Source organism: Aedes albopictus, chromosome 2, assembly GCF_035046485.1.
Source record: "Aedes albopictus strain Foshan chromosome 2, AalbF5, whole genome shotgun sequence".
Lineage (NCBI taxonomy): Eukaryota > Metazoa > Arthropoda > Insecta > Diptera > Culicidae > Aedes > Aedes albopictus.
Window position 1 is genome coordinate 496,237,198 of NC_085137.1, and position 11,873 is coordinate 496,249,070.

At 36.6% G+C, this 11,873-nt stretch overlaps 1 protein-coding gene across 9 annotated transcripts in view; it reads right to left on the reverse strand.

Annotated features, from left to right (window-relative positions):
• Positions 1-9,558, reverse strand: part of LOC109408584 (septin-7) — a 184,515-nt gene extending 174,957 nt beyond the window's left edge. For 2 of the 9 annotated variants that reach the window (XM_062854313.1, XM_062854317.1), the window contains exon 1: positions 9,183-9,547. The gene's annotated coding sequence lies outside the window, so the exon portion shown is untranslated. Of the gene's footprint in view, positions 1-9,134 lie in introns of all 9 variants that reach the window. The other 7 variants (XM_062854314.1, XM_062854316.1, XM_062854315.1 and 4 more) reach the window with 7 other exon arrangements.
• Between the last annotated feature and the right edge of the window lie 2,315 nt (positions 9,559-11,873).

The window sequence follows — 11,873 nt, forward strand, 5'->3', positions numbered from 1 at the left end:
ACAAATGCAATCCTGAATAATAGTGGTTTAATCCTTTTAGAATACCTGGAATATTTTTTACAATATTTCTGAAATATTTTCATTAAAAAAACTCAAACAAGAATAACTCGGCTTTCGGATCATATTCATTGGTCTTTCAGTATGGTTTTGTAGAAGTCCTGAATGATTTATAACAAAACTCCTTGAGAAATATCCGAGATGATATTTCCCAAAAAGTTTGACTGTTTGTTTTTCACAGACAAATTTTAACAACAGAAACTGTTTCTGATGTTTTAATTTCATTCTGACAGATCATACATTTATAAAGGTTATCGAAAACGATAGCTAATCACACTGGTTCCCTGAAAAAGAAGAAGGTAAATATGTATATTGAATAGCCTGATGAAGGAAAAAATATAACTATTCGATTGAACCTGAGACTACCCAACCTAAACTTTCCAGATTTGCAGATAATCTAGTCATCAAAAAGCCAAATTACTTCTCCCGTAATGTCGCGAAGAATCCGCCAGGAAGTGAATGGTCAAGCCTGTAAATATTTTGAGAATTTCATCATAGACTCTTTAAATGTGAGATATTCAAAAGAAATTTAAAATTCTGTTACAAGTTCATCTAACATTGCTTTGGACATTCAGAATGGTAGTTGATTTTTTCTCTGGAATTTTTCAGATTTTTTCGAAGGAGGTACGCCGAGAAATACTTCAAGAATTCCATCAAAATTGCCTTATTCCTTACTATTATTGGTTTCCACATTTTTTTTTTGTTTTGAAGGGATTCTTGCAAAATTATTCAAAAAATCATACCTGAGAAATTCGTACTCAAATTTAGTCATTCATTTTCTTTGCATATGTTTTCGTCATGAATTTCGTCAAAAAATCATCCAACAAGTTTTCATAAGAAATTCCACATTCGAAGCATTGTCTTTCCCTTGGGTGCACTGCCACAAACGACGAAAGTTGTAATATTTTTATTTTCTTTCTTGGAAAATTTAACAAATATCTCTCCAAGATGTTCCTCTGAAATCAGTCTACAAGTACGGAAAAAAATACCCGCAATAAATGTGTTCATAGAAATCTATTCAGAAACTCGTTCAATAAACCTCTGAGCGTTTCTTCTTCAATTCCTTAGATAAAATCGCCAAGAATGTATTCACCAATCAGAGTTTGGTCGAAAAATCACTCAATGGTGTCCGTTTTAACTTCTTCTAATAACTTCATCAAGAATTTTCTAAGTAATTCAATTAATGGTTTCCAAAAGGGTTTCTGCCGTTACCGACTTAAGAGTTAACGTGGTCAACACATCTACTTACGTTCGTCAGCCTCTTGCCTATCTGGATCAATCTAGTGTTGCATAATATATGCAGAAAATTGAATATACGTGCGATTTTGTACATTTTTTTGGAATAGGCGTGAAAGTTTTCTTTAAAAAATATTCATTATGCGATACTCCAAGATTTTCTGAATAAAGTACGTCCAACAATTCCTAGTCACTAATATTTTGTTGTGTGCTAAAAGTCACTACAGGGTGCGGCAGGAAAAAATGCGAAAAGTTCAAGGCACTATTGCACGCTAAATTTGGGATGTATATGACTATTTTTCCATGACAGTGTATCAGTCAATGTCTATATTCTAGCACTGCAAAATAAAAATAAACATATTTGATGTTTAACATGTGATAATGTAAGCCTAATAAGCGGGTATCAAAAAACTGCGCGCCCAATGGTCATTAAACAAAATGACTATAACAGTAACAAAATTTGCTTAAATTCGATGAACAACCAGACCAAACTGATCCAGAGCCATGTAGTTTCACATACTAGATGAAATAAGTACATATATTTGATGATATTGTAGAGCAAATTAAAAAATTTGTTTTGCCAGATACGAAATTTAGCGACCTGTGTACTTTTCTGCGGTTTAAAAATTTTGATTGTCTTCAGTTTCAGGCGCCGCCCTGTAAATGTTAGTGACCAAAATGGATTTTTTTTTAATTTACTTTTCAGAAAACTAGCCTATTAGAGATCATGGAACGTTGAAACATAGATTGGTTAACGTCAAATGGACGAAAATGAGGTTTGAAGTTGAAAAACACTTTCGCATTTTTTCCTGCCGCATACTGTATTTAGTCACTTTTTTGGTAGGGTATCGGGATGCTTCGTTGGCATACTCTCCTCGTTCGGCCTATCTCAACGTTAACGAAAAACTCAAACAAACACGCATAACTGGATATCGGAAAAGCTATGCGGCAAGCAACTGTTACATTTTGTTTCAATTTTAGCACTTTGGAGCATTAAAATTGAATGAAAATGTCACTTTGTTTAGCTTTCGTAGACGCCATGATTCTTCGACTTAGTGGGTAGTCTATACACATGATCATAAATGGCATGATTCTGGAACATTTCGAACTGACTTTTCAATAACTGAACATTTGATGTGACGGTCAAAGACGCTATTTTGAAACTTGTATATTCGTTTTCAACGAATAATAAATATTTTACAAATTGAATGTGGGCCGAATATTGAGGACATTTTTTTCACTATGTACCAAGGATGGAAATCTAGTGATCATGATCAGATTTCGAATGTGTCGCGGTCGAACGGCATCGCGCGATCATAGCAACAACGATAACATTTTGTCGTCAAGCATCGTAACAAACTTCGGTCCGAGAAGAATGATTCGCTCGGCATGTGCGGGCGCGATGCGATCGTTATCATGAAGTCGAAATGATAAATTAGGGATTTCATTCACTTTTTGAGCATTCTTGGTGATTTAACTTCCAGATATGCTGATGAACGTATTATTTCGCATCATGAATGCGGCTCACGGGTGCATAAGTGGCAAGCAATGTGATGAATAAAAATTTATCATGACTTGTAACATGATCCGATAACGGGTCATCACGCGATAAAGCGTGCATCAGATGATTAAATTGTTCTGTGATACGAGCACGGTGTGAGGCGTCGGCATCATGCTACTGCAAGAACAAGGCTGTCTTGGATTATTCGTATCCTGTATCATTTATCGCTTGAAGTGATTTTCTGCCATCCTTGCTATGTACCCAAATCTTGGCCCATCAGTAAAAAGACGTCAACAACACCGATAAAGTGACGTCAACATGATTGCTTACGTAAGAACCATAAAGAACGAACAGGAAGAAAGATTTTTTTACGGTGACTGTAAAAATATAACACAATAAAGGGTTGCGATGTTTTCGTTAATAAATTAAGAAAGAACTTAAGTTTAACTAATTAATTTACAGTTTTTTGAAAATTTGGCTCCGAAAATGTAATGTACAAGTAAGATTGGTGAACAAACAGTGATAATACTTCAGCAGAAATATTGAAAAAATGAGATAATAAGTGGTTCTAGTGCATGGAAAGCAATAGGCCAACGTTGTATCCACTAATAGGCCAATTTTTGTACCATAGACCAACGTTGCATACCATCGCATCGAATCTTTTCAACTTAATTAAGTAAATTCTTGAATATTTACGTTAATTTACTTCCAATTGGTGAAACATGCATTGCCTAGAGTGTGTAATAGGGTCGATATATTACTTCTAGTGCTATTAATTCATGAGTTATGGTCAAAATTGTCAATGCGGCTTGCAAATTAGGCCAAGGAATGGTACATATACCCTATCTGTAAGTCACTATTTGGTCACTATTTTCGAGAAATTGGTCACTAAATTAACTATTTTGAGCATCATGTTTTGCTACCAGTCCTGTTATTTTTATAGGTGTTATGTTGTAGGGATGAATATATAAAAGTTGGCAAATAATCTTTATCTTTATCATTTTTATTTTTGACACAAAGATCAGCTGACTGAACTTTTTTTTAGACGGTATTATAACACTGACCAAAAAAAAGCAGGAATTTGGTTACATGTTTTTTTAGGACTTGGGACGGTTGGCAATGTTAAGGGTTACGATGGATATAAGAATACTTTGGACTGAGATGATCACAGATATGCAGAAGACGACTAGCGAAATTAATAACACAATTCGACACATTATAGACTATATTTTGACATATAGGGTTTGACTGATTTACAACATCGAATGGAAGCTCAATAAGTGTTATCTAACACTAATATGAGAGTTATTTGGGGATGATGCTGGTGCTGTCAATGACTAACATCGGCTATTGACACTATTGGTAATCAGCTTGAAATAATTTTTCAGAATGTATTATAAAATAACTTAGTATATTATTTGATTATTGTTTGGAGAAGCTGTCAGAAAAACTAGTTGCCCATATCGACTAAAAACGCTAGCTCTGGTAGCTGTCTCCGAATAATTTTCAGAAATATCAAATCTTTAAAAAATAGCTATGACATATTTTTTGTTTGCTCTTCTTTGTAAGATTTCTCAGGAAGAGTTCTTTGAAGGCGTTAACATAGACAGCCTTTTTTCTCTCTGAATGTTGTCCAGTGACCACGGAGATGTTCAATTATTGAAATATTGTTCAATTATTAATTCATCTTTGGAGCTTCCATTCGGTCAAAACACTAGTGCGATGGGAATAGTTAAAACACAGTATTTTGAAAAACTACTACGACCCAATACTAATTACTACACACCTTGCTCAAGTTGACGACATCGTCCAGTCCATCGTGAGTATTGGTCATAGTAGGGGGAAAGTTGGGAAAGGGTCCAAGCTTTGCTATTAGCTGTCCTGCAGCTCCACCTGGTCACTCTACCAAAAAAAAAAGAATCATGCCCTGAGTTCGGAAACTCGAAGGAAAAAAATTACAGTAGAGCGGAAATTTTTACGACTTTCCATACAAGGTTGATGATTTGAAATCGATTTTTGTTCTATTTTTAAGCAAAGTCGCTCACTTCACACATCTCATTCTCCGTATGCAATGCTCCGATTGAGCTGAATTTTTTACTGTAACTCGCCAACATATGATATGTCAAATAAACGTCGAAAAAGAATTTTTCAATAAAATTAGGGAATTTTGCTAAAATTTAAGGATATCTTCCCAAAAACTCGCCCATATTTTGAATTTCATCAATCTGACGCAAAACCTGTATTCGGATGATCGAATGGTATTGTACTCAGCTTTTAATTTATGGAAACAAGTTTTTAAATTGGTTGAACAAAATGCAATATATTTGAATTTTAGTAAATTACATATTTTGAAAAGTTATAAAGCTCGATATTGAGCTAAAACTCAAAAACTGTTCTACTTCAAATTTTTTGAAGGTCGGTTTCGAAATCAGCGCTATGCTTCAAATATTTTGGTCGTTGACAGAACTTCACGACTTTCGTTTTATTTTGTAAACTAGTGTTATTGTCCAAAATGGCCAAAATATAGACAATCCAAAATTGGCTACATCTCATGAGCCTATTCTATTCCGGAGTACTACAAATGCACAATGACGAACAGGGATACTTTTACTATAACATATAAAACAAGATAATTTCATACAGTTCTTTTTCATAACAAAAATTCAAAAAAAAAATCCGTAACAACATCAACACCCTTAACAGATAGCCTGAGGTTTGTTTTTTTATGATAAGGGTGTTGATGTGCGTGGGATACAGATAAGCCCTACAGAGACAGAAGCATGCTTGTTCAAGCTAATCAGATATGTACTTTTCAAATGGCCGGATATGTAGTTCAAAATTTTGGGGAAGTATATATTCGGATTTAGAGTTGACGTTATGCATCAGCAATGACAAGATTGATGATTACGCCAGTGATGATTCCCTATCCTTAAATGTACCCGTTCAACAAGTGTAAATACTTGAATTTTCTGAATTAAGTATTTCGTAAAAAAAAGAGAAAACGACGAGCTTAGCTATTTACGTCCATTTCAAATTTGATTTGAATCCTAAATTATCTAAAGTTGTAATAGCATTGTTAAACAGGTTAAATGTGAGGTTACGAGACGCCACTTAATTAGGCTGACTGCAATCCAAATGAGCTGGTACTGTCTTGTATCAATGACACCCCCTCCTCTACTAAAAATGCAGCTCAGGATACAGATCTAAACATCCAATAAGAGTCTCAACAGAATGTCTTATGCTGTATTCGCTCGCTGCTTCTTCAACTCATAATGAGCCATTTTACGAGACGTTTCGGATCAGCTGATCGCTCATTTCATGAATGAAAATTTGACAGGAGGTTGCGCCCAAGCCCGTGAGTGTTAATATCAACATCAACACTGTTGTCGTTTCGTAAAATAGACTATTGAACTCTTTTCGATCTTCATTATTTTGCAAACATTATTCACTGGTTTCCTGCATCAGAAGTTCATCCATCATTTTTCTATTACAAATACTTACGGAAATTTCTTGAAAACAGTTATGGCAGTACATTGAACTGTTTTGTTCGTAATTCATTTTTTCCGGTTTTCTTACAAAGAATTTTGATTGAAATTGACATTACCAGAGCCGACAATCCAGAGCAGAACTAAAAATATTATCCAATCATGACAATTAATATTAATCTTGTTTGGGTGGAGCCTCGTAGCTGTGTGGTTAGGTTCATCAAACTTCTAATCGCATCATGCTGTGGAGTGAGGATTCGATTAACGCTCCTGACGTTGAAACTTTTCGTGAGAATAGTTTTTTCTCCGTATACACTGAAGCATGCTCCGTGTGTTCCTTGTCTAGTGTAAAATTTCGTTCAGTCTGTGCAGCTGGCTGAAAACGATCCCAGTGCGATAGGCATCTGTTGATGCAACATTTGATCCCAAGTAGGCTCAACATGTTTTATAAAGTCGGTTACCCGAATTGCTTTGCCAAATATCGTGAGGGAGGCTCTAATAACCCTTTTCATAATATGGGCGACCCTAAATTGAATAAGTTGTGTATTTGTATAGTATGTGTTCAGAAGTTTCGTTGTTTCCACGTTTTTCTTGTCTATTTTAAATCTTATTTAAGTGATACCTGCTTTGGCAGTGGCTAGTCATCAGACCGATTATTACCCTGACATCGCTTTTGTTCAGATTAAGTATGGCCCTGATTTCTGCTGCACTGTCTTATAAACCTGTTCGCTAGTCTCTAGAGGTATCCGTGGCATTTCAATTAGATTCTACCATAGACTTTATCAGGTTTTAAGTGTCATTCTAAGAGCACACTCAGGAACTCTACAGAAGAGTTCGGAGCTAACCAAACTCAATGCTGCAACCTGTCTTGCTAGATTGTCCGCGTTTTTATTTCATCGAACTCAACAATGACCAGGGACTCAATACAATATAAACAACTTCGTCTCAACCGACCAATTGGGTTTTTAAATTAAGAAAAATGTATCGATTTTTTTCATTTTATACGAAAGAGCACCTTTTTCTGAGCCACTATGATTTTTTTCAGATTTTTAGAACTTTATTTTGGTACCTAAAATCAACTTCAAAGAGATTTTTTGAAATCACCTTTTGACAGCTGGGTAACTGTTTGACAGCTCCACCCAGTACAAAATGCGACGAGGGGTGATTCGCCAAATTGCTCCCATACAAACTTCAAATTGATTTTTAAATAGGTTCCCGGGCACCAAAATTCATGAAAAATTGGATTTCGGCTCAGTTTCGCATGCAGATTCAGAATATGGAATTATCTCAACACCGCTAAAGAAGCCAATTGCTTAAGAGAAAATGCATTTCCAAACAAGATAAGCACAGTTTGACTATCTCAGAAAATATAAATATTGACACGTGGTTTTTCTTGGAGCATTTTACAAGTACACTCCAAAATTGCTTGAAACATAGTGGGACTGCATCCTATTGGTATAGTTTGACTGATCTGATGTCGGGGCAAACAACAAAACCTGAATTGTAAGTTTTCGTAATCATCCAATTTGTCAGCTGTCCACTGTTTTCATACCTGAGTTCAAATTGAAATCTCTAATGATCTTCAGCAGATGATCCACTAGTTCACGATCCTGTATTTTCTTGTAACGAATAAATTGCAGGTTAACTTTTGCCGCTTGCCTGTGTACAAATTAATGCAATGATTGAGAAGGGCATAAATAGTACATAGAACGTTTGAAATTCCGTCTAGTTCCGTTACGTTTCACATCGCTTAATTGAATTAACATACTTACTACCTTCTGTTACGTTTTAGTCCCGTTACTTTTGTCGGATGAGTAAGAATTCCTTCTGGTTTCCCTAAGTTTTTTTTTAGCCTGTGAAAGAGTTGGAGTTAAGTTTGTGTGCGAAAAAATCTGCCGTTTACCAAGAACCGTTCAAAACCGTCCCTGAGTGAAATCGTCTCAGGCAAAGTCGGGCAAATTCTGGTCTTCCTTTGAGTGGCGCTTAACCCGCAAATTCTCAAGAATAGTTCATAAACGGTTACAACGAACCCTGATTTATGACTTTGTTCAAATAAGAATAGTGTCTGATTGACCCAACAATGGATATTCAGATGAATTTATTTTTATTAGCTCTTCGAAACAAGTCAAACAGCACCGTGCATGTCCAAATTATGCACATACATGACTAAATTATATTTTCCCCATCCGTCCAACTATTTGTTCCGAGACATTCTGGCAACCCTGATTCTTACCGTTCTTCCCCTTAATGGATTGACGACGATGAAGCACGAAATTACATTCAATGTCGTGGTGGAAGTGAACATAAAGGGCATCAAAATCAACCCCTAAATAATTCCATCTGTTATTCCTGGATTTCGGCTTTTATCAGAATCACTTCAAGATGATGAATCATGATCAATGAATTCATTCAAGAACCGATCACCTCAGTCCAACAATTGATCACAATCTTGCTGATGATGCACAAAATCTCTCGGAAGAAGCAATATCTGTCAACCAATATCAACAGCAAACACACCAAGAACAACAAAACTCCAGCGGTGCCTGGCTGTCACACGACTACAATCACATAACAAGCGACGTCGACGACGACAACGGACGGACGCAGTAGAACACAGTCACAGCAGAGGCGGCGCGACGCGGTGCTTCTTCTCGTTGCTGGATGATGTTCGAGCGACAGCAAGCGGGCGAGGCAGCTAGCCAGCCAGCCAGCCAGCCAGCGAGCAGAAGAAAAAAGGAAGAAAAATCTTCCTTCCAGGCGATGCGAAAAAAAATCCATCTGCACTTTTCAGTGTCAATTTCCGTCACAAGCCCAAACCAATCAGCGGGAAATTTACACGCAAAACATCACCGCACCTGTACACGTCACTTCAAACCGTCTAATTTGCACAAAACAGCACTAACCGATCGAGAAAATCCCGAAAACAGCGCCCGACGTTTCAAGCTTCTTCTTTCCCACAAACTTCTGCGGTGGTGGTGGATCACTTTTTTCCTTCACGATGACGACGCGCGGAGACAGTCACACACGATACCGCTTGATTTGTAGCTCACGACCAGACTGGCGAGGCGAGGCGACGTCGTTCTTCTTCGGGCCGGACTTCAGCCAGCCAGACACACAGATTATGGTTGTATTAGCACTCTGGACGCAAGCAAACGCGCGACGCGACGCTACATCCTTTCTTTCCATTCAAGAGAGGAATTTTAAATCATTCATGCTCTTCGCCCGCGCGCAGAGACGGCGACGACGCCTCGAATGTGTGTGTGAGCGGTGGTCTAAAAGTTGCATTTGACACAATCGAACAGTACTGTGCCTACATTCAGGGGTATTTTCAAAGCGACAAAAATATGTTTAGTACAGAAATGCGCGCCAAATCTATTGTAGATTCAAAATTCGTTTGATCGAGTCACGTGTTTCCGGTCAGCGGTCACTGTTGACCCTAGTAGGATATTGGGGTCATTAGCACAGTAGGAGCCTAGCCTAGTAGGATATTGGGGTCAGGCACAGACAGGCACGATGAATGTGCACTACGCCATCGTGGTGCAAAAAACACAACATCAACAGGGTTAACAATAGGAGTAAAAACTTCCTCGAGAAGCAGACTATTTCCTAAGACAGCTAATAACCGTATTAGCCGTCTTTGCTATTTTTTTCGCTATTATCTTTATGGAGAGAAATGCAAATCCTGAAAAGGATAGTTGTAGGAATTCCTACAACTATCCTTTTCAGGATTTTAATTTTGCAAGAATCTTCGAAGGAACCTTTGAAGAAATTCCTACAAAAAGTTTAGAAGGAATTCGGAAAGGAATACCTGGATAAACTTTGAGATGATTTTTTGTAAGAATTCTTTTAGGAATGGGGCACGTTCGGTGTAGTACTAGATTTGTAGTAATGAGCTGAATTTTAGTATGGTGAGAAGGTCAGTTCTCTGTTTCTGCAATGAAATGGTACAAAAAGCGTGGGTATTATGATTCCTTGCCTAATTTGATGCTGTTTGAGCAAAACTTTGGATATCTATGTTGTTTATATTGCAAGAAATGAAGAAAACAACAACACTGTTGCCCAAAGTTTTGCTCAAACAGCATCAAATTAGGCAAGGAATCATAATACCCACGCTTTTTGCACCATTTCACTGCAGAAACGGAGAATTACCCTTCTCACCATACTAAAATTCAGCTCATTACTACAAATCTAGTACTTCCCCGATCTGTCCTATTTCTGGTTCATACTTTGAAGAAATCTTGGAAGAATTTCTGAAAATTTGCTCGTGGGATCGTAGTAGGAATCTTCCTGCAAACTTTTGATCTCAATTCTTCAAAGGCACTTTGAAGGATTTTAAAGTTATTCTCCAAAGTTGTCTCCAAGTATTCTTAGGGAAAATTAGTGAACATGTTCTAGGAAAAAAACCCCTGAAGAATTCACATGGGTATTCCAGGGGGCATCATCGGATCAATTTCTAGGAGAATTCTTATACAAGTTTCTGGAAGAACATCCGAAGGTATACTGAGATATAAAAAGTCCTAGAAGAAGCCTCGGAAGAATTTCTATAGAAATCACTGAAGCGATTCCTGAAGATATTCTTAAAGAAGTTATCGGATGAGTTCCTGGAGGAATTTTCTGAAAAATTGCTGTAGAAGTTCCAGTCAAATTCCAGTCAGATGAATTTCTGGTTTCATCCACTTACGAGTTTCTTTATCAACATTGCTGAAGATGTTTACCGAAGTAGAAAACAATCAATTAGTGTGCTGTTGCAGAAATATTTGAAAAAAAATGTGGGGAAATTTTCGAAGGAAAGAAATTTCTTAAAAATTCTCGAAAAATTGTCATGAGTGAAATCCTGGAAGAATCCTCGATTTAATTCTTCGAGATATTTTTGGTGTAAAAAATAGAGTAATCCTCCAAAGAACTGCATGGACGAATTTTTGGAAAAAAAAATCTTAGTAATATCTGTTATGAAACAAAAGTTCAACTTATTGGATGCAGTGGCTTAATTTCCTCAACAGGGAAGGAAAACAAAAGTAATATCTGTAGAAATTCTCAAAGAAAATCCTAGAGGAAATTTTGCAGGAATTCTTGGAAGAATTCTCGCATAATTTCTTGCAGGCATTTTCTGACAAAATTTGAAGCATTCTCGAAAGATTTCCTGAAGGAATATACGATGGAAACTCTAGATGATTCCTCAAAGAAATTCTTAGAGAAATTCTTGGTGAATATATTTTCTGGAAAATCCTCTAAAAAACGAGTTTCTGTAAAAAAATCATAGAAATCTTAAAAAAAAACTCCTAGAAATATTTTCTGTGTGATTCCCGTACGAATTCTTGGGAAAATCCTAGAGGAAGTTTTACAGTAGAAGAATCCTCGCATAATTTCATGCAGGCATCTTCTGACGAATTTCTGGAAAAATTATTGGAACAATTTAGAGCAATTTTTAAATGGATTCTAAAACTAGAATCTAAAGAAATTCTAAAGAAATCTGCGAAGGCGCATTGGAAAATATTCTGGGAAAAGTTAAAAAATGTCTTCTGAATAAAATCCCTGGGTAAAGTTTTTGAGTAATTGCACGCCAAAAAAATTCTAAGGTGATCTCTGAAAGATTA